This window comes from Camelus dromedarius, chromosome 6 (genome assembly GCF_036321535.1).
Source record: "Camelus dromedarius isolate mCamDro1 chromosome 6, mCamDro1.pat, whole genome shotgun sequence".
NCBI lineage: Eukaryota > Metazoa > Chordata > Mammalia > Artiodactyla > Camelidae > Camelus > Camelus dromedarius.
In genome coordinates this window covers 76,168,059-76,193,552 of record NC_087441.1, presented here as the reverse complement: position 1 = coordinate 76,193,552, position 25,494 = coordinate 76,168,059, and the positions used below count along the sequence as shown (strand labels likewise).

General features: G+C 41.6%; 1 protein-coding gene across 49 annotated transcripts in view; it reads right to left on the bottom strand.

Moving 5' to 3' along the window:
• RIMS1 (regulating synaptic membrane exocytosis 1) overlaps window positions 1–25,494 on the bottom strand; it is a 450,375-nt gene that overhangs the window by 424,437 nt on the left and 444 nt on the right. The window lies entirely within an intron of this gene.

Below are 25,494 nucleotides of genomic sequence, written 5' to 3'. Positions count from 1 at the left end.
TCCAGTACCTCATTTAAAAAAATAATAAACAAATAAACCTAATTACCTATCTCCCAAAAAATCACTTAAAAAAAAAAGTAAAAAACAAACAACAACAACAACAACAACAACAACAAAAACCAAAACCATACTTTGAATAAATGAAAAACATATTACCTAAAACAACAAAAGAACTGGCCCTGGCTCTTTGAAATACATTCTTATATTCCCTTGAGACACAATGTCATAGACTATAGAAAAGGCAAGGTTGAGTACCAGTTTTTAAGCCTCTTTCTTCATCTTCAGATTGGAATACAAAAGAACAAATCTGACTCCATATTACATCTGTTCCTTTAGCTCTAACCCTGTGCTCTGTTTCCTGTGCTTAGTCATGCTGGCTCTGCACCTTTTGTAAAAGAATGTTGCCTAGAGCCTGAAATATCCAGGATAGTCCATTCTATGGGCTCTGACCTTTAAGGGTATAACATTTTCCTATTCATACGAAGGTAAAATGTTGCAGAATAGAAAATAACATGTGTCTTGGAGATTTACTAGAACGTCATAACCTTACCTACATGGACAGTTGCAAGAACAAAGGATTCTGCAAGAAGTTTACAACAACCAACCACACCCCTTCCCCTTTTTAGTATTAAAGGAGCCTGAATTCTGACTTGGGGAAGATGGTTCTCCAGGACATTAGTCCTCCATCTTCTCAGTCTGCTAGCTTTCCAAATAAAGTTGTTATTCTTTGCCTCAACACTTCATATCCCAACTTAATTGGCCTGTTGTGCAGCAAACAGAAAGAGTTTGGACTTGGTTACAGGATTTTCTTCTATACCTAATTCCTAGAGTTAGTGAACTCAAATGACTAGTTTCAGGATATGAACTTGAAGATTTGATAAAAATCTTATACCTAGGGGAGAGTAGCAAGAATTTGAGAACATAGGCCTGTCTGTCTAAAACTGAATGCAAGTGCTGGACCTGGTCAGAAGGTAGGGTTTCCTCACTTTGGTAGAGGCTCCATGGAGAGGAGCCCACTCTCCAGGGTCATAAGTGGAGATGTGATGAGGTCAAATGGAAGAGAAAGAGCAAGACCAAATTCAAATGGAAGCCCTATAAGGGCTTGCAATGTGTGTTCCTTGCTATCCACCAACTCCCCAGGGCCAGATGGTATCTTAGACTTTGCAAGAGCCAGCATATTTTTGACAAATAAATGTCTCTCAGTCCTCCAGCATTAGACTGATGTGTGGTAAGGAAGCAAAGGTTTCAAAATTCTTGCATGCATCAAGGCTATAGTGAATGTGATTTTCTGAGAGCACATCTAGCCTGTTTCTAAAGAGGTAATCCAACTAGAAGAGAGAAATCTCCACCAATGGACATTTCTATTTCCAGTGCTAAATCCACCAAGAAACAGAGTATACGGATCTAGGGGAAGCTTCTGTCCTTTGCTGTGGCCAGTTAATCACCAAAAAAAGTATATGTGCATCATAGAAGCATTTAACTGATGAGAATTTAACCATATGCATGTGAGAGAGAGAGATAAGAAATCTGTTTAAATAGTGGACAGGAATCCCTTCAGTGTTCCAATCCTGTCCATTAGCATTTACCCTGAGTGAGAAGAATTTTCCACCCAGGGGACTTCTCCAGCCTCAGTTCCTGTGGGACTCTCATCCACAGAAGACCTCTCCAACCAAGTGAGACTGGTAGTCAATGAATTCAGTGACACATGGGCACACACATTTTTATCCAACATGGACCTTAGAGCACAAGCCAACTGCACAATCTGGTGCTTCCTCAACAGAGCTGCCTCACTCAGAGCTGGAGGGTGAACGCCTGTGTGGATGTAACAGAGACGATGTGTCTGCCTTCAGTGTGGCTCCTTCCAGAGGAGTTTTCAAAAGTAACTTCAACAATACTCAAATTTCGCCTCACCCACTGCACTGCCTTTAGAACCTGATGCCCAAATTAGATTGGATTCCACTATCATCTTCACTCAGTCTCTTCCAATCCGTTCTCCCTCCTGGAGCCAGACTCACAGACTCCTCTTGTTCTTTGGAGCTGCAAGTTCTCCCTTTGGTTTGGGCAAATTTCTGAGCTCTTGGAGGGTTTTTTTTTTTTTTTTAATAAATGCAACCTATTTTTATTAAACAGACATTTAAAAATTTTAATTGAAGTGTAGCTGATTTACAATGTTAGTTTCAGGTGTACAGCGAAGTGATTATTTTTACATATACATACATACATATATATATATATTTATTTTCTTTTCAGATTCTTTTCCAACTATATGTTATTATAAGAAATTGAATAGAGTTCCATGTGCTATACAGTAGGTCCTTGTTGTTTATCTATTTTATACATAGTAATATGTGTGTGTTAATTCCCAACCCCTAATTTATCCCTCCGCATTCTTTCCCCTTTGGTAACTATAGTTTGTTTTCTATGTCTGTGAGTCTGTTTTTGATTTATAAATAAAATTTGTATCTTTTTTAAGATTCCACATATAAGTGATATCATATGATATTTGTCTTTCTCTGTCTGGCTTACTTCACATAGTATGATAATCTCTAGGTCTATCCATGTTGCTCCAGGTGGCGTTATTTTTATTTTTTCATGGCTGAGTAGTATTCCATTGTATATATATACACCACAACTTCTTTTTCCAGTCATCTGTTGATGGACATTTGGGCTGCTTCCATGTCTTGGCTACTGTAAATGGTGCTGCTGTGAACACTGGGGTGCTCGTGTCTTTTTGAATTATAGTTTTCTCCAGCTATATGTCCAGAAGTGGGATTGCTAGCATCTTTTACAACACCTCCCCTGGAATACCTAAATTCTCTTAGAAATAACCCCAACTAACTTACTTTGTCCCCTGTGTCTGCACTCGACCCAAGGCCCAAAGTAGGAATGCAAAAACAACACTGTGTGTACCACACGTCAGCAAAAACATACACGAAGTATCTCTGAAAGCAATCCTGGATCACAAAGGACATAGAACAGAGCAGAGGGGATAGGTACCTTGATGAGGCCAAGAAAGCAAGCAGGAAAGAGTTAAGTCCAAGTCCTAAAATCTGGGCTATCATTCAGAGCAGTAGTAGGAGGAATCTAGCTGAATTTTGCCAACAGGGCCATAATAAATATAAATCCCTCCCTTCACAGTCTTAAAAATCCATTTATGAAAACCCCAAATGCATAAGGAAATTACATAGCGTTGACAATTACTAACTACTAATACAGAACACAAGTCTTCACGCCTGGTTAAAATATGATAATACTCTGAGAGTTTGGTGAGCCCAACATGGCCCAGTGCATATTCATGGACTAGATATTGCCCACCCACTGGCCAACGCTGGCTGAGCCAAGGATCTCACAGCCAGCATATTGGTTAAAATATGTCCAGTCCAAGGGGAAGGGTGTAGCTCAGTGGTGGAGTGTGTGCTTAGCACACACGAGGTCCTGGGCTCAATCCCCAGTAACTCCATTTGAAAAAAAAATATGTCCAGTCCAAAAACACACAATATTTCACCATGTTCCAAAGTTTCCAAAGTCAGACAAAGACATGGAAACCTTTGTTTTACTTTTTCTCCCTCCTTCTAAAGTTATATATTTTTATAATATGTAATGTTCGTATTTCCCCTGAAGCCTTGGACTGTCAGCCTCTCTGATAGTCTATCAAATGCACTGTTATTTTTAATTTTCTCCTGATCAGGGACAAGTGTGTGCACAGAAGTGCCGCCCCTCCCACCCTGATTTTCACAGCCTTCCAGATCGTCTTAGGACTAAAATGTTCTTTCCTCTGTGTAAATTAACTTTTCTCTCTGCAGTGTAATTATCTAAATGGAAACCTAGACCCATCTCTGACCATCCCGCCCGGAGCAGATACTCAGTGTTGAGACAGAGGTGGGCTGATCCCTCAACCAGGCCTCTCTTGTGATGTGGGAGAGGAGGGCTGGCAGCATCCATCTACAAGCTGAGGGGTGCCAGGAAGTACACTGGAGAGCCTTTAAATTGCATTTAATCAAAGTCTGAGTCCACACCGATTTCCTTCTGATCTAAATGGCATCTATTTTATCATCAGCATTACCAATAATTACAAACCACTTTAGAGAAATTAAAAACAAGCTCTGACATATACATTAAAACAGCAAAAAAAAAAAAAAAAAACAGAGCTCCCTGAAAGTTTAGTAAGCTTGGTGGTAACTTACAGAATCACATAATTGTTCATTTTAGTGTACCTCCACAAGCCCAAGCCCAAACAGTATTTTAATTAAGCACCTCATTAATTAGAATGAATGAAACATTCTGGAAAGCCAGAAACCCTGGAGGGTTTGATGAGAGGAACTCCAGTGGAGACTGGAATCCAGAATTTCTGGAGCTGACTTGGGATGAGGATGTGCTCTTCCCCACAGATCTCCCAAACTCATGGTCAGCTTCTCGTGTAGGTCGAGATGCAGGTCACAAAAGGGAAGCTACAAAATTCCCTCAGTGGTTGTATCTGTCACTTTCTGTTAGGAAAAGATGAATTCAGAAACATTTTCAATGAATGTAAGGGAGAAATAAACTGAAAGATGGTAGGATCAGAGTATTGATATACTGAAATGTAGTTGATTTACAATGCTAGTTTCATGTGTACAGCAAAGTGGAAAAAAATTGATATAAGGGGAAATCAAGGAAGATAAGATTAAATGAGTTTTAACTTTCTCATTTTACCCTCTAATCATCTTGTCTGGGTTTAAATACATACTCAGTGAAACAAACACTGACTCTGGCTCTGGGTCTTAATTTTCTAAACAAAAATATATGGTGGTAGGAGAAACACTGTAAAAATGTTAATTACCAGATAAAGGGTTCATCTTGGCTTGAACAAAACATATTGTAACATCACGCTGAAGGGAAAATAAGAGGGGTGCCCAAATTTACCAATGACTGTGCAGCCAACACGGCATCCTCTGCCTTTTGGAATGCGCTGCTCTGCCTCTTCCACAGTTTCTGTTTGGTCTGCCAGTAAATTGAGGGCCCCGTAGGCAGCCGCCCATGTAGTTAAGGATGCTGGTTTCACCCTAAGAGGCTGGCTCTCCTAGAAGGGGCCCACTCCTCCACCTCCATCCAGCTCCCCTCCTTCCAGTAGGTCTTCCTTCCAGCAGCCCCAAGAGGATGGCACAAAGGGTTGGATTTACTAGGCAGTGGAGAGCCCAAGGGCCAAACAAGAAAAATCAGTCCTCCCCGGAAGTGACTGGCATTTTAGACAAAAGATGCTTTGCCTCTCTCTTCTGGGAAGATTCCCCACTGAGGCTCTCAGATTTCTGTCTCCAGGAATGAAGAGGAGTAGAGAGCAAAGCAGGGAAGAAGGGAGATAAAGTGCCTACATTTCTGCCCCAATTAACCATTATGTCTTCCCTAAAGAAATAGAAACAGAAACTGAAAGCCAAAGAGTGCCCTCTTTGGGGCTGGAGGGGAAGGAACACCCATCCACTAGAGCCAAGAGTCCAAAAGGTAAATGGAAAGTCAATTACCCACCATTCACATCACCCAGCACTCTGACCAAGCATGACTGTGAAAGATTTGGCAATGCCTGACAGGCTAAAGGCAAATACATCAGCCTCTTAACTTCAAATTTGAAGGCAAAAAAAATTAAGGATTAATTCTCAGGATTACACCAATTCTTGTAAATCACTGCCAGATTGAGTGTAAAGAACATTCTAGAAGGAGCCTTATCTTTTCAAAAATTTACATTAAATGCTATGGAATATATACTGAAATTACCAGAGTTTCACCAACAAACCACAGGTTGTGATTATGTACACTTGATTTTCTCATGAGTTAAAAGCAGACATTTTGATATATATGGTGTTATTGAAGTATCCATGCTGTGAGCTCGAACTTTTCATGACACCTTTATTGTCTGAGTATTTGCATTACACCTCAAGCTCAGCAAAGGTGCAGAGCTGTGATGTGTATTTCTATTTATAATACTGCAAAATTATTCTCATGACTCCTAATTTTGTCTGAAAATATCAGCTTTATTCCAACTGTCCACAAGTATAAGTGCCTACTGTCGTTTCATTTAAACAATGTTTTTGAAGATCATTTTTTATATTTGATTTGGCATTTATTATGAGTATTTACTCAAGAATGCTATTGATTCAATGTGGAAATCTGTTCATTTTTGAAATAAGGCAGTCCCATACAAAGAGTACAAAGATTATTTCCAGTTGGAAATTGAATATTTGAGTTTCAATCTGTTTCACTGAATACAGACCGTATGAATTATGTATGTAAATCCCTAGGCATTCAGCTGAGATTATAAACTAAATAGGTGAGTCAAGGTGTTTCCTTTAGTAAAACAACAAAAGTGAAGAATTAAATCTGTGGCATAATGCACAGTAAATCTATTTCAAAGTGCTGCTGAAATAAGGGTATTACCTTAGTTCGAAAGAGAAAAGCACCCACCTTCTTCTGTGTGTTAATGAAGCTCAGGCAACTGCATTGTGCTAAAACCATACCAACAAAGGGTAGTACTCTGGCTTAGCATAAAGTGAGAACCGAAGCTCCAATTGTGATTCAAAATTCCTTTGTATGGTGTCAATACAGCAAGTACCGTACTTCTGAGCTGGAACGGGGTTCACACTGCATAGCTTCACCTGCCTTTACTCAAAGAGATATGAGTACAGGGTGCTTAGTACTATTTAAACTCACACTGTTATAAAATAACAGTTATTATAGCTGGAAGTCGTTAAGAGCTGCACCAGGTGCTTTATGTAACCATTGTTGCCTTGTTTACTCCTCCCAGTGACCCCTGTTCCATGCATGAGACACTGGGAGGATAAATGATCAATCAAGATGTAAAGCAAGATCTAGTTGATTCTGAAATTCACACGCTCCCTTCCCTGCATCCCATACTAATGACTACTACTGGTAATGATAGGAGTGTACATCAGAGAAACTCTTCCTTATCACCTGCATTTCAGTGTCTGGTTGTAATAACGGGTTTATTTCTCAGGGCCATGGAACATTCACTCCTCGTGCTGTGTAATCCTGACCTAATCATTTTTCCCTATATTGTCTTTTCTGGAAGTAGGCATAGTAGTTACAGCTGTCTTACCTACTGACTTCTGAGAGCCACAGTGAGAGTGAAGAAGACACGTGCATCTGAGCACTTTCTGCTGTCAGTGCAAATGCTAGTTGTTGATGCTCTCACTTGGTCATAGTGGAAACATCCTATCTTCGGAGAGCAGTATCTGTCAGTCAATTAGATGTCGGAATTGAGAAAGAAGAGAAGTCCCCCAAATGGCCATATTTTGGATTTAAAAAAACTTCAAGGAAGTTTGTCTTCTTTACTCCAGATAGAAACCATTTCCTGTGGAAAGTGTAGACACTCCTCTGGCTAGTCATTTCCAGGCCAGGATTTTCTAGATGTCTTCAGAATATTCCCAGTTAATAATCCTATTATCATTTCAGGCAGGATAGGGAGTTAGGGAAATGGGTTCTAGATCTTACTTTGATGCTGGGAAGTCACTGGAGCTCTCTGGGATACACTCAGAGCGTAATCTTGGGAAGGATGGGACCTTGTCCCACAGCCTCCATCAAGGTCTGCTTGATGTAAATATTACAGAGTAAATATTACAGTTTACATGCAAGCAACCTAAATGTCCACTGACAGATGACTGGATGAAGAAGATGTGGCATATTTATATGACGGAATGCTGCTCAGCCATAAAAAAGAATGAAATAATGCCATTTGCAGCAACATGGATGGACTTAGAGATTATTGTACTAAGTGAAGTAAGTCAGCCAGAGAAAGAAAAATATCATATGATATCATTTATATGGTGAATATAAAAAGTGACACAAATGCACTTATTTACAAAACAGAGACAGACTCACAGACATAGAAAACAAACTTACAGTTACTGGGGCAAAAAGTAAGAGAGATAAAGTAGGAGTTCAGGATTTGCAGACCCAAACTACTATAGATAAATAGTTAGCAACAAGGACCCACTGCATAGCACAGAAAACTACATTCGATACCTTGTAATAGCCTATAATGAAAAAGAATATGAAAGGGACTGTGTGTGTGTGTATGTGTGTATATATATGTGTATATATACATATATATACATGTATAACTGAATCACTGTGCTGTACACCAGAAGTTAACACAACATTGTAAACCAACTATACTTCAATTAAAAAAACTGTTTAGGCGGGTGAATAAAGCTTCACAGCTATAAAAAGAGTGCACTGAGATGGATGAGTAGTTTCAGATATCTCCTTTTGCCGCAGAACTCTTCTTATTTTCAGTTAGATCCCCAAATTGCAAGCTCTAAAACAGCTAAGGCAGGATGCTGGGACTGGGGCAGAAGGACAGCATGTGTGTGCCTAGACCCCACCCACCATGACCTCTCCTTCTCTAGTCATTGTTACTCCCCAAAGCTCTGGACCGAATCCAGTGGACTCTGTACAAACCAGAGGTTTGGAGGCTAAAACCCCTTTCAACTCAAATTCCATGAGTCTAAATATTGATTTCTATCTTCAATGGGTTAATTACTTCTATATCAATGAAAGTAGACTGTCTTCTTTTTAGAAACAAGTAGCTTAATTAACAAAATATTTACTTTTGAATTATTCTAAAATGCTCACAAAATATCCTGTGTGCTCTCCTATATTTCCTACCCTCTCTCGTAGTTGCCTGGCCCTGGCCCATGGCCCATGAGCAGCAGGGACATATGTTAATTCTACCTCCTCCCTCTCCTGGCAGTGGACACATGTTCCCTGGCAGTGGACACGTGTTCCAGAGATCACTACTTCCTCATGGAAGGGCGCCACCCGGAACTGTGCAAGTGACAAATAAAGTTTTATTATGTTAAGCCATGAAAATTTGCAAAGTTGCTTGTATTAATTTTTCTGACACTTTTAATTCAATAGGGATCTTTGGACTGAATAGTGAATATGCTTTCTAAAATTCCCTCCTTTATTTTCCTATTGTACAAGGAGTCCACAGAGCTGAGTGCTTACAGAAGTCACACTTCAAGAGGCGAGGAAAGGACTATTTGGAGACAATGATCCAAGCAGAAGGAGGGAATTTCCAAACACCATACACCATAGTTGACCCAAATTTATCTCACTGAATTAAAAACCCGTCATTGAGTATCTTCCAAACTGTTTGTTGTTTCAGGTAGATTGCCTTACTTACAAAAAAAAATAATTGGTGAGAAGAAACATAGAGCTAAAGGTTTCATGAAAGCACAACTTTTCAATTAAATGCAGAAAAAAACAAAACCAAATCCAGACAGATCAGTTCCCAAGTGAAGTCATCACCGTTCACAAATCTTATTCATTGCCTCAGTGGCATTTGCAAGTGTTCTATAGAAAGTCTTATAATTTAAGATTTGGGTGATATTGTCAATTCCCCACAAAGAGACGTACAATCTGGACACTATTAACAATTGATTTAAATTTTGTTTATAAATCATAGGTTTATCCTTATCCTATTAATTGACTTCCTGCTTAACCTAACATTTCCTTTAATTGTTAAGCAGTCAAGAAATATTTAACTGTACCAAATTTCTTCCTTTTCAGCTAAAATTATTCAGTGGATGTTGTGTAAATCTGCCCAGGTGCTGCTTTCAAGATGGGAGGACTTACTCCTCCACTTGTTGGGGGATGCTCATGACTGTCAACCTCCCTTTGAATTGTCCTCTGCTAAAGAGAGCCACCTCTCCCTGGGCCAGGTCCCCATGTTGGGCAGCATGGATCCAGTGACTGGTCAATCCAAAGGTATTATAACTATTTTCACAGCTCCCAAGAAGCTGTCTGAGGTCTGATGGCATCTGCACTGCTTCCCCCTTTCCAACCTGTCTGCTCCCCTGCTCACACTAACACAAATCCTGAAAAACACTCCCTAAGAAACTTCCTGCACAAGAATCTCCATCTCTGAGTCTGTTTCTAGGGAACTTGACCTACAACAAATCTAAATTACTCTCTAACCACGAGGACGGGAGACAAGGCAAGTGAGAGTGGGCAGAGCTTTTCCCATCACATCATGTGTCCCAGACTGTCCCTCACGGCAAAGGATGTGAAGCAAGTCATGTCACTCTCTATTCTGTGTCCCCAAACGCTTTCAAGTCAAAATGAACAGGGGCGTCCTGAGAGAGAAGACAGAAACATGACCTGAAAAGATGTGTGTGAGAAAGGGGAAAGGACAATTTTTCTCAATAACAGAGTGCTCATTCATTGACACCTCGTATGCCTTGCATATGTACCCATATGTATATAGAGAGAAATATGAAGATATGCACTCATGATTGAATTGAAAATATTCTTTCTGAACGTGAAAACTCCAGAGCAGACTTAAGAATATCTAGTATGCCTAGTGCGGAAAAAAGAAGAACTACAAAGTCCTAATCAGGTCTCCCTTTCAGTAGGAAGAATCAAAAACCTACTCAAACTAGCTCAGCTTAAGAATACACAGCAGGGAGGAGGGCCTAACTCAGTGGTAGAGTGTGTGCTAAGCATGCATGGGGTCCTGGGTCCAATTCCCAGTTAACTGCATTAAAATAAATAAATAAACCTAATTACCTTCCCCAAACAAAAACAATAAATAAATGAATAAATTAAAAAAAAAAAAAAAGAATACACAGCAAAGCATTCAGCCAGCCTCACAGTGACTCTTCTGGGAGGTCAGGGTCATCGGCTCTTCTCTTGGCAACTCAGGGGCCAGAAGTCCTCTCGCATCTGCAGATCTCTTCTCTGAAAGCTTCCCTCTCCGTGGGTTCCTCTCGCATGTGGCTCCCTCTGTAGTCTTCTGGTAAATCCACACTCCTGCTTTGCACCTCAACTATCTCAAACTTTCTTCCTGGCCCTCAAGCCTCCAGTTCCCATCACTCTCAGAAGATGAGCCACATTCTACTTGAATACAAACAGAAACTATTGGATATAAGGTGCCTCCTCTTTCTGGTTACAAACTTAGAACTTCTTTTATTCAAACCATCTTATTCACTGTATTCTCTCCATCAACTTTTAAACATTCTTAAATTTATTCTACTGAAATACCATTTCAAAGAGGCCCACAGTGGACCTACTTTCCATACCCCTCATGATATCCCCTCTTGTCTCTCTTCCCAAACTTCTTGAAAAATTTGCCCGTATTAACAATATGTACTTATTAATGGTACGTATGTATTTTTGTGAAATCACCAGTGACAGCTCCTTGGCGCTGAATCCAATAACTACTTATCAGTTCTCACTGCATTTGGTGTCTCAGAATTCCTTTTTTATTCATTCAGATATAATTTACATACAGTGAAATGCATAGATCTTAAGCATACAGTTTGATCAGTTTTGACAAATGCATACACCTGTATAATATACAGCCCTATCAAAATACAGAACACGTCCATCCCTCCAGAAAATTGCCTGTCAACCCGTCACCCTTGCTACCATAAACCAGAACACATTCTGGCTTCTAATACCGTGGATTAGCTTTGCCTGTTATAAAGCCTCGTGTAATGGAATCATATGGTCTGCACTATTTGTGTCTGGATTTTTTCATTCAGCATGATGTTTCTGAGATTCTTCTGTGTGTACATGTGTCAGTGGCTTGTTCCCGTTTATTGCTGGATAGTATTTCACTGGATGAATATACCACAGTTTTTAAGTTCATTCTTCTGCTGATGGACATCTCAACTATTTCCACTTGCAGGCTATTATGAAGAAGGCTGCTATGAACATTCTTGCATAAGAATTTTAAGAATAAATATTTTCATTTTTCCTCAACAAATCTCTATAAATGGAATTCCTAGGTCATGATGTAGAAGGATGTTTAACTTTTAAAGAAATGACCAAAGAGTTTTCTAAGGTGGTTGCACCATACTATGCTCCGACCAAAAACATGTAAGGATTCTAGCGGCTTATTACCTTCCCCAGCATTTGATGTTGCCGGTCTTTTTTATTTCAGTCACCCTAGTGGGAGTGCCTTATCCTCCTGGAAATACTCTCCTCCCTTGTATTTGGTGTAACAAGGGTCTCCTGGGTTTTATCCAACCTTTCTTTCTCCTTAATGTCCTTGCAAGGTCATTGTCCTCTTGAAATTTTTAAAAGTCTCCTGGGCTCATTCCCAGGCTTTCTCCTTCTGGGTCTAATCACTTATCTTCACCTGACACTTGTGAGGAGATGGTTCATAAATTCATACTTCCAAGCCGTCCTCTCGTCTGAGTTCCCACCATACAACCTTCAAAAGCCAGTGGCCAGTACTGCACTGACCACTTGCCATCCACCCCTCCAGACACTCCCCAAAGCTGGGGGCACAAGTCAGAAGTCAACTCATGTTCAATCCATTAGGAGGAAAACTCTGTGGCTTTTGCATCCCAGATCTCTTTCAAACCTTAACAGTTTGCCCTCCCCACCAAAGCCCTTGCCTCCAGCATCTCTCACCTGGACTTCTGCCTCCCAGCAGGTCTATACACACACCTGAGTCTTCATCCAACCAGTTCTTGATATTGTAGCCAGAATGATCCTCTCAAAATACTAATATAACCGTATCACATCTCTCTTCAAAATCTTTTGGTTCTCCGGATGAAGATGAAATTCTACAACATGACCTGGAAGGTCCCACATTGCCAGGCTTCTGCCTATTTTCCAAGTTCCTCTCCAGCCATCTCCCCTTGGCTTTCTCTTGACTTTCTGCTTGTCCACAACACTGGCTTCCATCCACTTTTTCAGACTCACCATTCCTCCTCCCACCAGAGACGCTCTGTTCCTCTTGCCTGCCAGGGACGTCATTCCCTATTTGCCTAGTTAACTCCTACTCATCCCGGATCTTAGCTCAGCCCCATGTTATTTCCATGGGGAGCCATTCCTGGCCAGCTTGATCTTAATCAGGATTCCTGGTTTATATTATCTTATCAATATACCATTGTCCTGTGTTGCATTTATCAGAGATACTAACTTTACATTTAATTTCAATTTTACTTAAGTAAAATATACATCGTCCTGTCAAGGGCAGGGGCCATAGATCTATTAATGTTAGCACAATACATGGCATACCATAAATGCTCAATCCATTTCTGTTCTGAGAAGAAATGAATGGGTATCATTTACTCTCCTGACCCTCTAATTGTTTCTTGAGAATCCTACTAGCCCTTGGCTGGTCAATGAGTCATCTAGACTTGGATCAAAGGTTCATCTTTGGTCCACTCATCATGGGCAGGATAGGCTCATGTGAATCCAGGGCTGCTCCATCCAGAATGGCCACTGGGACAAAATTCATAGCAAGGGCTGTGGTTATATAAAAAGTAATGTGAGATGTCTAGATCATGCCAATTCTGTAAATGAGATAAAATGAATTTCCTTAAAAAAGACTTTACAGAAAGAACATTTTATGTTTTCAGGTGTGTGGGTGTGAGATTTAGATGTACAGGCATGTAGGTGAGATGGGAGACTTCATAGATGTATACGTGGGGTGTTATTCCCTTCCCATCCCACTGATTCTCTGGGTCATTGACCAACAGTTTAGCTGAAGTCAAATCTCCAAATGAGGGGGAACCAAGGAAAGCTCTTCTCAACAATGAACAAAACTCAACTGGCTTTTCTAAGTGAAAAAAACAAAATACGATTTTAACCTGTCCATAATTCAAATTCCTGGTAGGAAAAGCTATTTGGAATCATAAATAAATTACCATATATTGAAAACATCGTGTCTTTCAGAGACGTATTAAAAATTTAATAATAAAATCATCACAGTGTAAAAGCATTAATACAACTTAAATATAATTGCAACAAATACCACCGCAAATGGGAACTTTAAATAAAACAGTTCTTGGTCCCTGTAATGACCTACTTCTTTTGAGTAATATTAAATACAACCAAATCCAAAATCAACAAAATACTTAAAGATTCCCTTGGAGTTTTCTATAACAGGATGGAATCTTACAGAGCAGGCAAAGCAAACCTAAATTGGAAAAAAAAATTAATTGTTTGAATGTAGTGGCCATTAAAACGAAACCATGTGGAGAGGGTATAACAGTGGGAAGAAACACTGGATCAAGAGGATGACGATCCAAAAGTCTTAGACCCAGCTCCCTTACTGATTAATTAGGAAAAGCTGAACAGACGCCTGGGCTCCAGCTTTCTCTTCTTAAAAGTGGAGATGGAATAAATCTTCAGTGGCTAACATGCGTTCTTTTGATCACTGACACTTATCAGTTGATGGCCTGGAGAATGACATTCAGAAAGGTTCCAAGGCAGCCAACGTTTATCAGCAATGCTTGTTCTCCAGGAAGTTGCCTGTGCACTGAACGTCTGCCAGCCCTGGACTCGGCAGTCTCCAAGCGCCCATCCGTATCTCCACTCAGTCTAGCTGTGTTGTGTCAGAGACCAGTGCTTCTGTGTCCTGGACACGCAGACTGTGTGGGTCAGTTCAACCAGAACAAACAGAGGCCCCTCTACTTATCAGCTACAAGGTCAGGTGATGGAAATACAAAGATTTCGGAAAAGGTACCTGCTTTCAAGGAGTTTAAGTTCAGAAGATGACTTAACCTAGGGGCATTTTAAAATTAAAAATAGAATCAGTATATGAAAATGAATATATGTAGGTATATGTGTAACTGGAACATGATGCTGTACATCAGAAATTGACACAACATTGTAAACTGATTAGACTTCAGTATAAATAAATAAATAAATAAATAAATAAATAAATAAATAAAATAGAATTGGTACAGTACTTTATGGTCATATGCATCTGATCTAATTCTAAACATCAAATCAGAGAACATATATTATGCTCGAAACTGTTACTGAAGTTAGTGATGTTTTAATTCAAAGGAAATGTTTCCATTAAGTAGGTCTGTCTAGAGGGTTACTTTTTAAAATGTATTATTTACATCCACCCACACTGACATGCAAACACTTTAGGAATACTGTCCTTTAAAAAGCCATGAATGATAAATTAAGCATACACCAGATTGCCTGAAAATTCTATTTCAATTTCACCTTGTAATATCCAACATCCCGTATAGTCTCTTCATAAATTCTGGCCAACTTGGTTCTCCCAATAGCCAAAAACACTCCCCTCCTTTTTTCACTTTCAGAAATTTGCTGATAGAATTCTCATGGTTAGAGTCAACTTCCCACTCTTTCCGCCTACTCATCCCCTACTCATCCATCCAGCATCCTTAGATGACTTCTCCACTCCACGTCCTCTGCGTGTAGTCACTCATTCATACACACAGTTTAAAAAAGGCAGGCACCTATTATGTGCCAAGCACGATGCTTATATGACACAGATAAGAAGGATTCTGCTCTTAGAAGCTGATGCCATACTAAGCTGAGGCTGCTAAGGGGAAAAGATTCTCTAGAAGACATGCACAGAGGACAAACATAAAACTGAACCTGGGAAGTCTGGCAAGATGTACCAGATGAGGTGTCACCTGAGCCAACTTGAAAGGCTGCATAAAAATCAGGTAGATGAGAAGGAGATTCCTCACAGAGAGAAAAGTATGGCAAGTATTGTCACTAAGTCGTGAAGCAGCGATGACATCTTGAGAATCGGTTCAGGAAGGCTCTGGCAGGAGCTTGTGCCTGGACCGGCGAATGGAGATGGTGAGCAGGGTGTGGGTGCTCACACTTTACTCTGAAAGCAGAGGGGCTTTACTGATGGGACATGATGAGACGAATTTCAGAAAGGTCCCCCTGGCAGCAGTGTGGAGCTGGGAGGAGGTCTGGCTGGTGTCAGGGAAGTGAACGAGGAGGTTATTGCAGGCAGCCAGGTGAGAAGGTCTATGGTAAAGTAAAGGCAATGGAACTGGGAAATAAAGGGAAAATCCAAAGGGCTCGAAGAGGATCAAATCTGAAGGATTTGACAATAAAATGAGTAATGGGGTGAAATGGTGCTCTACCCAGAAGGACGGGGATTATGGAAGGACATCATGTTTAGGCAGAAAGTCAACAAGTTGAGGATGGTCACATACAGTTTGAAGTGCCTAGGGGACATCCAGGCAGAAACACTGAGCAGGTGGTCAGGTACACGAATCCAGAATTTCAGGGAGAATTCCAAGATAGTGATATGGATCTGGGATCATTAACACCTAACTGGGACTGAAGCCATGAGTGTCCTTGAGACTGACCAGAAACTGTGTCTAAAATGGAAAGAGTAGAAGGTTAAGCAAAGGCCAACATGGAGTCAAGAAAAGACCAAGTAGGGACATATTTAAAAAAGGAGAAGACAAATCAGAAGAAAATGAGTTTACAGAAGAAAGGGAAAGAAAGAGCTTCAAAAAGCCCTCCCGTCCTTATTATAATCACCATTCATTTTGCACTATTCATCTTGCTAGCTAATTGGTCTCTTCCAAAGTACGTGTCATATTTTCTAGAATTTATGCTACCTTACCAGGATCTGCCTCCCATGGCCCAGACTGTGTTTGGTTTCCTGCATGAGGGCCTCCCTCCAAGAATCTTACACTCTGCTGCCTTTATGGAGGGCGGGGCCTAGAAAGTCACCTGACTGGTAATCAGTCACAGTTCTGCTCAACAGTGACTATTCCAGCTCCAGCCTTTGGAGCCCCAGGTACCGTGGAATCCCTCTCCAATACCTGTGTCTGGAACAAGACTCAGACTACAGCATCTTTTCCAGACTAGTACCAAGTTTTTACTCCAGGCTGCTGTACATTAGGTGGCTCAATCTGGCCTAGGAAACAGAGACACCTGTGAACTGAAATATCTAAGCCTAATTATAAGAAGATTTTACTGTCTTTCATTTTTCCAAGACATTTTTATAACAATTGTCATGATGATCATGAAGAATATCAAAGTAGAATCTTTTCATAATTTTTACTCCTACCAAAATTTTAATATCCAAAATAAATCAGCTAGCTCCTTTCAATATCCCTTTATTTCAGCTATCAGGATGTAAACTGTATCCATTTTCTTTTCCTCCAGAAAAAAAAAAGGGGGGTTAGGAAAGAAGACTTAAGCTCCAATATATTACAAGACAGGGATAGCTAAAGAGGATGAATCTGCTAAGCCGTGTGAAATACAAAAGGAAAGCTGTTGGGTTACTTGACTTTTGCTTTCATTTCTTTCTACTAAGACACTAAGCTATCTTTTGGACCTGGACAGAACTTCTGAATGTGGATATATACACTACCCTATATTTAAAGAAACCTGATACATTGATTTGTACATTCCTTAGATATTTCATACACCATCTGCTTAATTTTTCTAAAATGTAAACCCACAAAACTGAAAACAGAAGAGCTAGCCACCCAAGTTAAAGACTTTCTCCTTGCATGTGTTAAGAGCTACACTGCAACCACGAGAACAATAATGTGTCATGTGATGCTTACGCACTGATTGCTTACAACCTGATGATAACTTGATATTCTTGAGATTAAGCACATTGCTCAGATATCGATCGGGAATGCTTTGAGTGCAGAAATGTAAGTTGGGAGCTAATCAAATAGACTACGCAAAGTCTAGCGAACACACCCAGAAAACTCCATCAAGAGCTACTATGACACTAGCGCCCATTTGTGGAGATGCACATCACAGATGGCAGTCCATTAAAAGAAGCTAAGCTGTGGAAGACGTTTCCATGACGGTACAGATACTTTAATTGGTTTTCAATTCACATCTCTTCTCTACGTACATATAATGGTATCTTCCAGATAATAATTACCCAGGATAATGATGGAGAATTCCAAATATATATATATATATATATATATATATATATATACTAAATAATATGTAAATCATTAGCAAGGTATTATCTCTTATATTACATAAAGATATCTGTTTGGTACATATGGTTCTTTGACATCTAATTAAACACTTTAATTACTTTCAAACTGCATGAAATTACTTTCTATACCCCTACTTTATTTTACTATCTAAACTTTGGAAGAACCAGCAAACATTGCATCCTGGAATCTATTTAAATGTCTTCTCTAAGCCTTGCGCTGCTGCTTTGCAAGGACCAAAAGACAATCTTCATAGACAGAGCCCTGCATGTGGTTGCAATTTCTAGTTACTCTTATTTGAAAATGTTATGAGCTTTTAAATCCAACTTCGTCATAAAAGGTAGCATTCCACTGAGACTCCGTAATAAAAGAGAACACCTCCTTCTCAGCAAAAGCCTTTCCATTTACCAAACGATGACTTTCAAGAGTCTGTGTCTACCACTTGCTTCCATTACTTATTGATAATTACTAATTGCTATATTTTATGACAGTGACTTGCTTGATTCTCTGAGGTTTTAAATGTAGCATTTAGTTCAGGGAAAGCAAAATTTTTGTAAAGAGAGAAACAATATAGTTTATCCTCCAGTTTGAAATTCAAAATTGAGAGAAAGGTGTATTACCCGTAATTAAAGCAGGAAACAGGCATAAATAGATACTGTCCTGGCAAACCAACGTGTCTAGTTACTTTCCCTTTAAATAGTTCTGTTTTATATTTAAATAACTGTTCACATGAATGGGAAGGTTTTCACAAGTTAGCCACAGACAAAGGAATATCCATTGTCAATTCTGCAGTAGAATTCCATGCTCGATATGCACAGAAAACTGACCTCGATCAAAATAAGTGTACATAAATGATGTAAACCTGTAAAAGTATACATACAGAAAACCTAAGACATTCAGCACAGAATCTTAAAAAGTTCTTAAACACATATAATCTGTTTCATCACCCAATGGGAAACTGACACGAAGGGGCAACTATTCTTGGACAAGGATATGGCCCCTGATTCAGCTCATTAAAAATGAATAATATTAAATCTAGTGACACTAAAATCATGTCTGTTTCCCCAGTTTTTCTTCCTAGCAGATGAGGAAATTACCCTAAGCTAATTTCTCATCTCATTTTTGAATTAAGGCTGCACTTAGGGCTTTCAAACTTTATCATTTTGCCCACACTGCATTTGGTGCTAAAGACATTTCTGGGCTATCTACTGAGAAAGAAAGTAGAAGGTAAGGAAGGTCAATATAACCTCAGATCAAACTCTGGACTAGTTTCATCTTTTATCTCTTTGTCAAATTCTCCCGCTGGTAGCCGCAGCCCTGGCCACACTGCCCTGCTAGCATGTTACGATGGACGGATTCGTCTATGAGAACTCATCTCTGCAGGACCTCTAGTAGCTGCGATAATCACGGGAGAAGATGATCTTGGGAATCTTCCATCATTTTACAGAGCAGAGATAATAATGGCACCTCACTTTGGTGCAGCAGTTGGAAGTTTGGAGGCGCCCCTACTCTCATGTTAAAGCCACGTTAAGCTAGAAGGGCAGGTGTTACCAATTCCACTTTACATGGGAAGAAACTGGGGCTCCAATGAGTCAACTTGTTGATGTTGACACCTGCAGAAAGTGACAATGTTAAGACCAGAATCTAGTCCACCGTTCTATCTATCAGATGTTCACCTCCCTTTCTGGCCCCGGCAGTTTTAAGGCAGGAACTAAGCCAAACCTGGACCATGAGCAGAGGACTCTCTGTTTATTCTACCAAACAGCCCAGTGCCTGACCCAATTCTAATATCAGAAAAAATGGTCTTCATGTTGAATTGAACATCACATGATACTTTGTTAGAAACAGCCTACCTGGTACACAAAATTCAGAACAATATTAGGGAGAAGAGAGAGCTTTGTGGTGGAGGACCATGGTAGGAAAATGCTAAGCCATTCAAGAACGTGGGGAGCAAAACAGTCAGATCAGAGAGCCCAGGGGGACATGGGTGAGTCAGCCACCTGCACCCAGATCTAGAACCTGGAGTTCCAAGTCCTTGGAAAAGGCTGGAAATGCCACTAGCTATGTGACATCTTCTCCTGCTCATTGTAAGTTTTATTCTCTGGACTCCAGGATCAAGTGTCAGGAAGGCACCTAGCTAGTTCTGGGAATTTCACTGATAGAAAACTAAGGATATTCCCAGGGTAGAGCTCTCAACGGGTGAGCAGGGGGCAGAGTAAAATACGTCAAGTATCCAGCCAAAGGGCCTAAATGTTAGCCTCCTTCCCCAACAGAAGAGGGAAACAAGCCATGACACCCACAGCGTGAGTGCTTCTGAGGATACTTACAAGAACACTAATGATCTGGAGCTGATGCACATGGGTTCTGGGTTCTACGTCTTGAGAAGTCATGTGCCTCAAGTAAACTTACGTCAACTCCCAGAACCAGGTCTAAAATATCCAACTCATATCTCAGGACACAATGTCCAAAGGTGTTTAAAAAAAAAAAAAAAGACAGTTCATAAAGGGAAATAAAGTGCCACACCATGGACTTTATAATTCGTGGTACAGTGACCTCACCCATCTGTGTGTGACAGATGTAGACGAGAAATATTGCTTTGGGAATTTCTAGTTGGTATCTTTGCAGGGAGCTCACTCTTACTGCGCAGGTGAACTGAAATCACTCTCTTCCCTTAACCAGCTGAGCAAGTAACACTCCCAAGATGCTGTGTTTCTATTTAAGTCAGCGGTAGCACCTATAGCCCACACTGGTTTCCATATTCTACTTCCAATTTGGTGATCTGCTTACTGCAACAAAGGGTGTCCCCTCCCTTCTGGTCAAGAAGGAATACATGGAGTTAAAACAGCATCAAGACAGCCTGGCAGAGCTGTGAACTGAATGTTATATTTCTTGCCTTTCATCCTCTTGGGTAACACCTCACATCTTTCCTTTTTTTCTTTTTTAAGGCTTCCCAGTTTCTGAATTTCCTCCTTGAGCATCTGGGAATTGAGTTCTGGGTATGCACATTTGCTAAAATAGGTTTTGATTGAAAGCAGAAAACTGAAGTAGTTCAGGGATAACCTTCCCTAAATGTAACCCCGCCCATCAGTGCTGTGAAGGAGGCTAGTCTCTGGGGAAAGGGTCCATTTTCTCTCCTAGACTTTTCTTTCTACTTAACACGGACTGTTCATGTTATAGCGGTTTTCTCGAATTACTGTTCGCCTTTTCTCTTTCCCTTCTTATCCATCCCGGCCTCAGCTGCACGAGAGAATATTTGGGGGTGGAAGGTAATAAAACTCCTTGTGAACCTCAATGACCTCACGATGCCTGCACTCCTGGGGACTCTATCCTCACTCCATCCCAGTGGTCCCTGGCTACCTCTCCATTCTCCCAGTTGCTAGTTGTGGTCTCTCAAATTGAGCCTTATGGATACATTTTTGGGTTGCAATGTTATAATTGGTTGGTGGGAGGAAAAGGAGAGAGAAAAGCTGAAGGGAGACGGGACCGAGCCCTTCCACTTTCTTTCTCCTCCCACAAAGGAAGCAGAAATTACACATGTTTGAAAAGTTAGTGGAGGCTGGGTTCCCTGTTAAGAGAAGGGAAGTCCAGAGTCAATACTCTTTTTTTATATATATATATATAAATATGTGTTTTTATTTTTATTTTATTTTTTAAATTAAATTTTATTTTTTTAATGGAGGTGCTGGGGGTTGAACCCAGGACCTCGTGCATGCTTAGCTCTACCACTGAGCTCTACCATCCCGCCGCCAGAGTCAATATTCTTTATAAATCAATCCACACCATGAATTGTAGGATTTGTATGAAAAATAAAACCTCACAGAATTCCGATTTAATTTTCTTGCCCACATCTCTGCAATTTAAAGGGTGGCACTTAAACCAGAACCCCCAAATGCCTTGACACAAAGTTAATGGTCTTTCCATTATGGTCTTTATGATCTTCGAACTAGAGATAATTCCCTTGCCCTCAGCCCACTGTAAAAGTCTGTGAAGAGTGTGGGTGGAGCTCCAGACCCTCCCATCACCAGCATCTGCTCTTCTGAGTCAGCCTAACCACTTTCCTGAAACTGAGGAAGGAACAGGCATTAATTTAAGGAGAAGGTAGAGGAAATACATGCCTTTGGTGGGTGGAAGGACAGCGTAGCTTGTGTGAAAGTACTTGGACTTAGAGGAAAAGATCTGAGCTTGAATCCCGGCTGGGCCACGTTATATGATTCAGCTTAAGGAATTACGAGGACTCTCTGGGTGCAGGGTGAGGATTTGCAGATTATATGACCTGACTTACCTTCTGCACAAGCTATTGTGAGCACCCAAGTACACATATATTGAATGTGAACAGAGTTCAACTCTTTGGCATTTGATTCAATAACCACTTAGAATAACAGCCAGCATGAGGTAAATGCTCAATAAATGTTAGTACTTTTATTAAATATTCCAATATGGTGCTCAATTCCCATCTTCAAGCCATCTCTTTCACTCTCTACTTCTATTTTTTTTTTCTCTTCTCTTACTATTCTGTAACTCTCTTCTCTATGAAGCTTTTATAAGGAAAAGAAATAAGATTGTCGATCTAATGAAATCTTCTCTGATTTAGGTCCCGGATAATGCAGTTTGCAACCCATGTAATATATCGGCTTATGGTGTCTGGTGACAGTTACTTGAAGGAGTATTCATTGAGGAAGTTAGGTTTCAAAAAACTTCCAGAATGCACACGCACACCCACACACACCTGCACACACCCCTCCAAACCCTACTGAGATTTAAGAAAAACTTTTTATTTGTAACGTAATTAAATCGACCATTAGAAATTATTTGCAGGACTCAACTATTTCTACTTAGACAGCAATGGCATTTAAAATTAATGCACTTTGCCAACAAAATGAATTGCTTTTATGAGAAAGTACTTACAATTTCAAGTATTTTTTTCCTGAAATCTTGGGGTGAAAGTAACTTCATTATTCTTTTCCATTGATACATATTTAAAGACACGCTCAAGACCAAATTCAAGGAGAAATATATGCTCAAGGCTGATGAAACTGTACAAATACATTTTCACTGATATTTTATAATGTTTCTTTGGCGTATTCACCCATCAATTTTCTCTCTGCTCTCTGTTTTCTACATTGTGAACAGAGAGAGGGCATACACAATGGGTAGCGCAAGGTGATAATTCTGCAATAATGACAACAGTGAATTTGAAGTCTAAGTGCCCTGTTACCAGAACTTCAGCTTTGCAGGGCCTGTTGGGAAAGTCATTTCTCAGATATGTGATAGGATGGACCACACTTTACCACAAAAACTTATCTCTGGTTAAACAGATAGTCCACAGCCTGTGAAAAGCCTCCTGTTTTCCAATCTATTTTTATGTAAAGTGTAGAAGAGGCCACAACCTATGCCCTATGACTAGGTGTCATTAAGATCCCAGGTATAAATGTCTCCTGAGTAACCCCAACGATCTTTTAGTTTATAAGACATAAAACGGAAAAAAAAAAAAAAAAGTCCAGCTCTGTTCCACTCACTGAGGAAAACATGACACGCCAACATGGCAGCAAACTGGGATACCAAAACATCACCAATCTGCCACTGCACACAGGCCAAGACATTAGCAGAGGAGGCAGGTTGAGAAAGTTAGGGGCACAGGCCTGGGATGATGGAGGCCTGTTGTGTGAGAGCATCACCCACTGCGATATTCTGTGAATGCCTGCAATAAAGGAACCCCATTCACAGGCCGGGGAGGGCGGTCGCAGGAACAGCAGTGGGAAGGAGGTCTTAGATGGTAGATGGGAGCAGTTGGACAGTGTTTTCTTTCCTTTCCTTTTTTTTTTTTTTTTTTTTTTTTGATCCATCTAAGCCCATACCATCCAATCGCTGCTGTCCTGAGGCAGCTAACAGGTCTGGGATTCTGTCCTAGAACTCACCCTCCTCGCTGAAAAGCCCTCCCTCCCCACGAGCCCTGAGACAGACAACGGAGAGGTGTGATGGCCCCGGCGTGCACTGTGCCTTCCCTTCTAGGTTGGACCCTGTCAGGCAGCAGCCCGTGTTTTCCACAGGCTGCTGGAGGCCCCGTCCACCTGCTGTCTGCAGCCAACACCACAAGGAAAGGGAGCCAACCTGTGCATCCCGGCCAGCCGAAGAGGTGTCCCGGACAGGCAGCAGGGGCTGGAACCCGTGCGGACAGACGGACTGACAACCAGACAGACAGACTGCAGCACCAGCAGACACCAGCCATAACTTCCAGGCTCAGAAGAGAGGAAGACTGCCGCGCCAGGGACACTGCTCTGCCACGGCTGGGCAGCAGGTTCGCCAGGGCTCTGCGCCCTCCAGTCGGCGGGCTGAGAGTCTTGGTTTTTTTGGACAAGAAGGAGCAGAGAATTCAGAAACCTGCTGCTTTCTATAGAACCAGACCAGCTCTGGCCTTCTAAGTCCCCAGCCCCTGTCGGAGTCTACGATAAAAGAGCAGGGATGACTAGATCTCTATGCTTGTGCTGTGACCTGGCCCCCACATCTCTCCCTCAATACGCCCGGCTCCCATCTGGGTGGCAGCTGCACTGGGGGAAACCCAGCAGTCTGGGGATGCAGCCTCCCTCCACCCCTCTCCTGAGCAGCTCTGCTGCGTGGAGGGGAAGCGGAAGAAACCTTCCCTTCCTTGGCAGCATCTTCTCTCCAGGAGGCGCTCCTAGGGGGCGGGGTGTGCTCTGGGCGGGGGGCCACACCTTGGCTGTCCCTTCTTTGAGCTCAGCTGACTCCAGATGCAACAGGTTCCCTCTGGCCCTTCACACTGATCTTCTGCCCCCAGATACACCTTCTGGCTTGAATGGAGGTGGGGGGCATCCCCAGGAATCAGTCCCAAATTGGGGTCTCTCAATTCCCTCACCCCCAGGATAAAAACTTTCCGGACTACAGGGAGATCTCTCAAGGGAAGGCGGGGCTGAAGTCCCCTCCCGGTCCACCCTAGGGTGATGGGAAGGAGGTGCTGGATGCCAGCACTTTGTAAGCGGGTTTTGCCTCACACTCAGATAAGCAGCAGCACGAGGAGGGTCACACATACCTGTACCATCAGCAGTTGGCCCCATCCCCTCCCAGACCCAGGAAGATGGGGTCCTACACAGAGCTTCCCTGAAGGGCTGATGGGCTTTAAAGAAGGGGGGATGTGTGCAAATATTCAGCTCCCTATGGGACCGCTACCCCCAGGAACTGAACAAGCCCCAGAAGCCAGTAAAGAGGAACCTCTATTTGATTCAGGCCAGAGTCCCCATCAGCTTCTCCCATTATTAAAAACTTTACGCGGCCCACGGCATCATGTGTGGGGAAGAAACTGTGTCTTCACACAGGTATTCTGTGCGGAAGACTGTGAATCAGAGGTTAAAGAGAAGCCAGGGAGGCAGGTTACCAAAGAGGGCAGCTGCCCCCCAAAAGAACTAATCTTGATCTAGGAGATGAATGAGTAGCAAAACCAACAGTCCAAATAAGCTTTTTTCTTAGGTGGATACTGGCACCCTTCGCGGGGGTAACCCCAACCTGCTCAACAACTCCAAGGGAAGAAGAGGAGCGTTCTCAGGGCTCTCCATCCCACCTCCCCTTCCTTCCGCCCAGCCCCTGCCCCTCACCTGCTCCCACTCCAGGGCCCTGCCTTCCACTTGGGTGGAACCGGCTCTCCTCAGCCTCTGCATATCCCACCCCCGGGGACCCCGTGCACCCAGTCTCCCGTGAGCCTCAGTCTCCAGCCATCCTCTCCACGCTCCTCGGCTCAGGGCTCGGCTCGGCGGCATCCCCTCCTTCC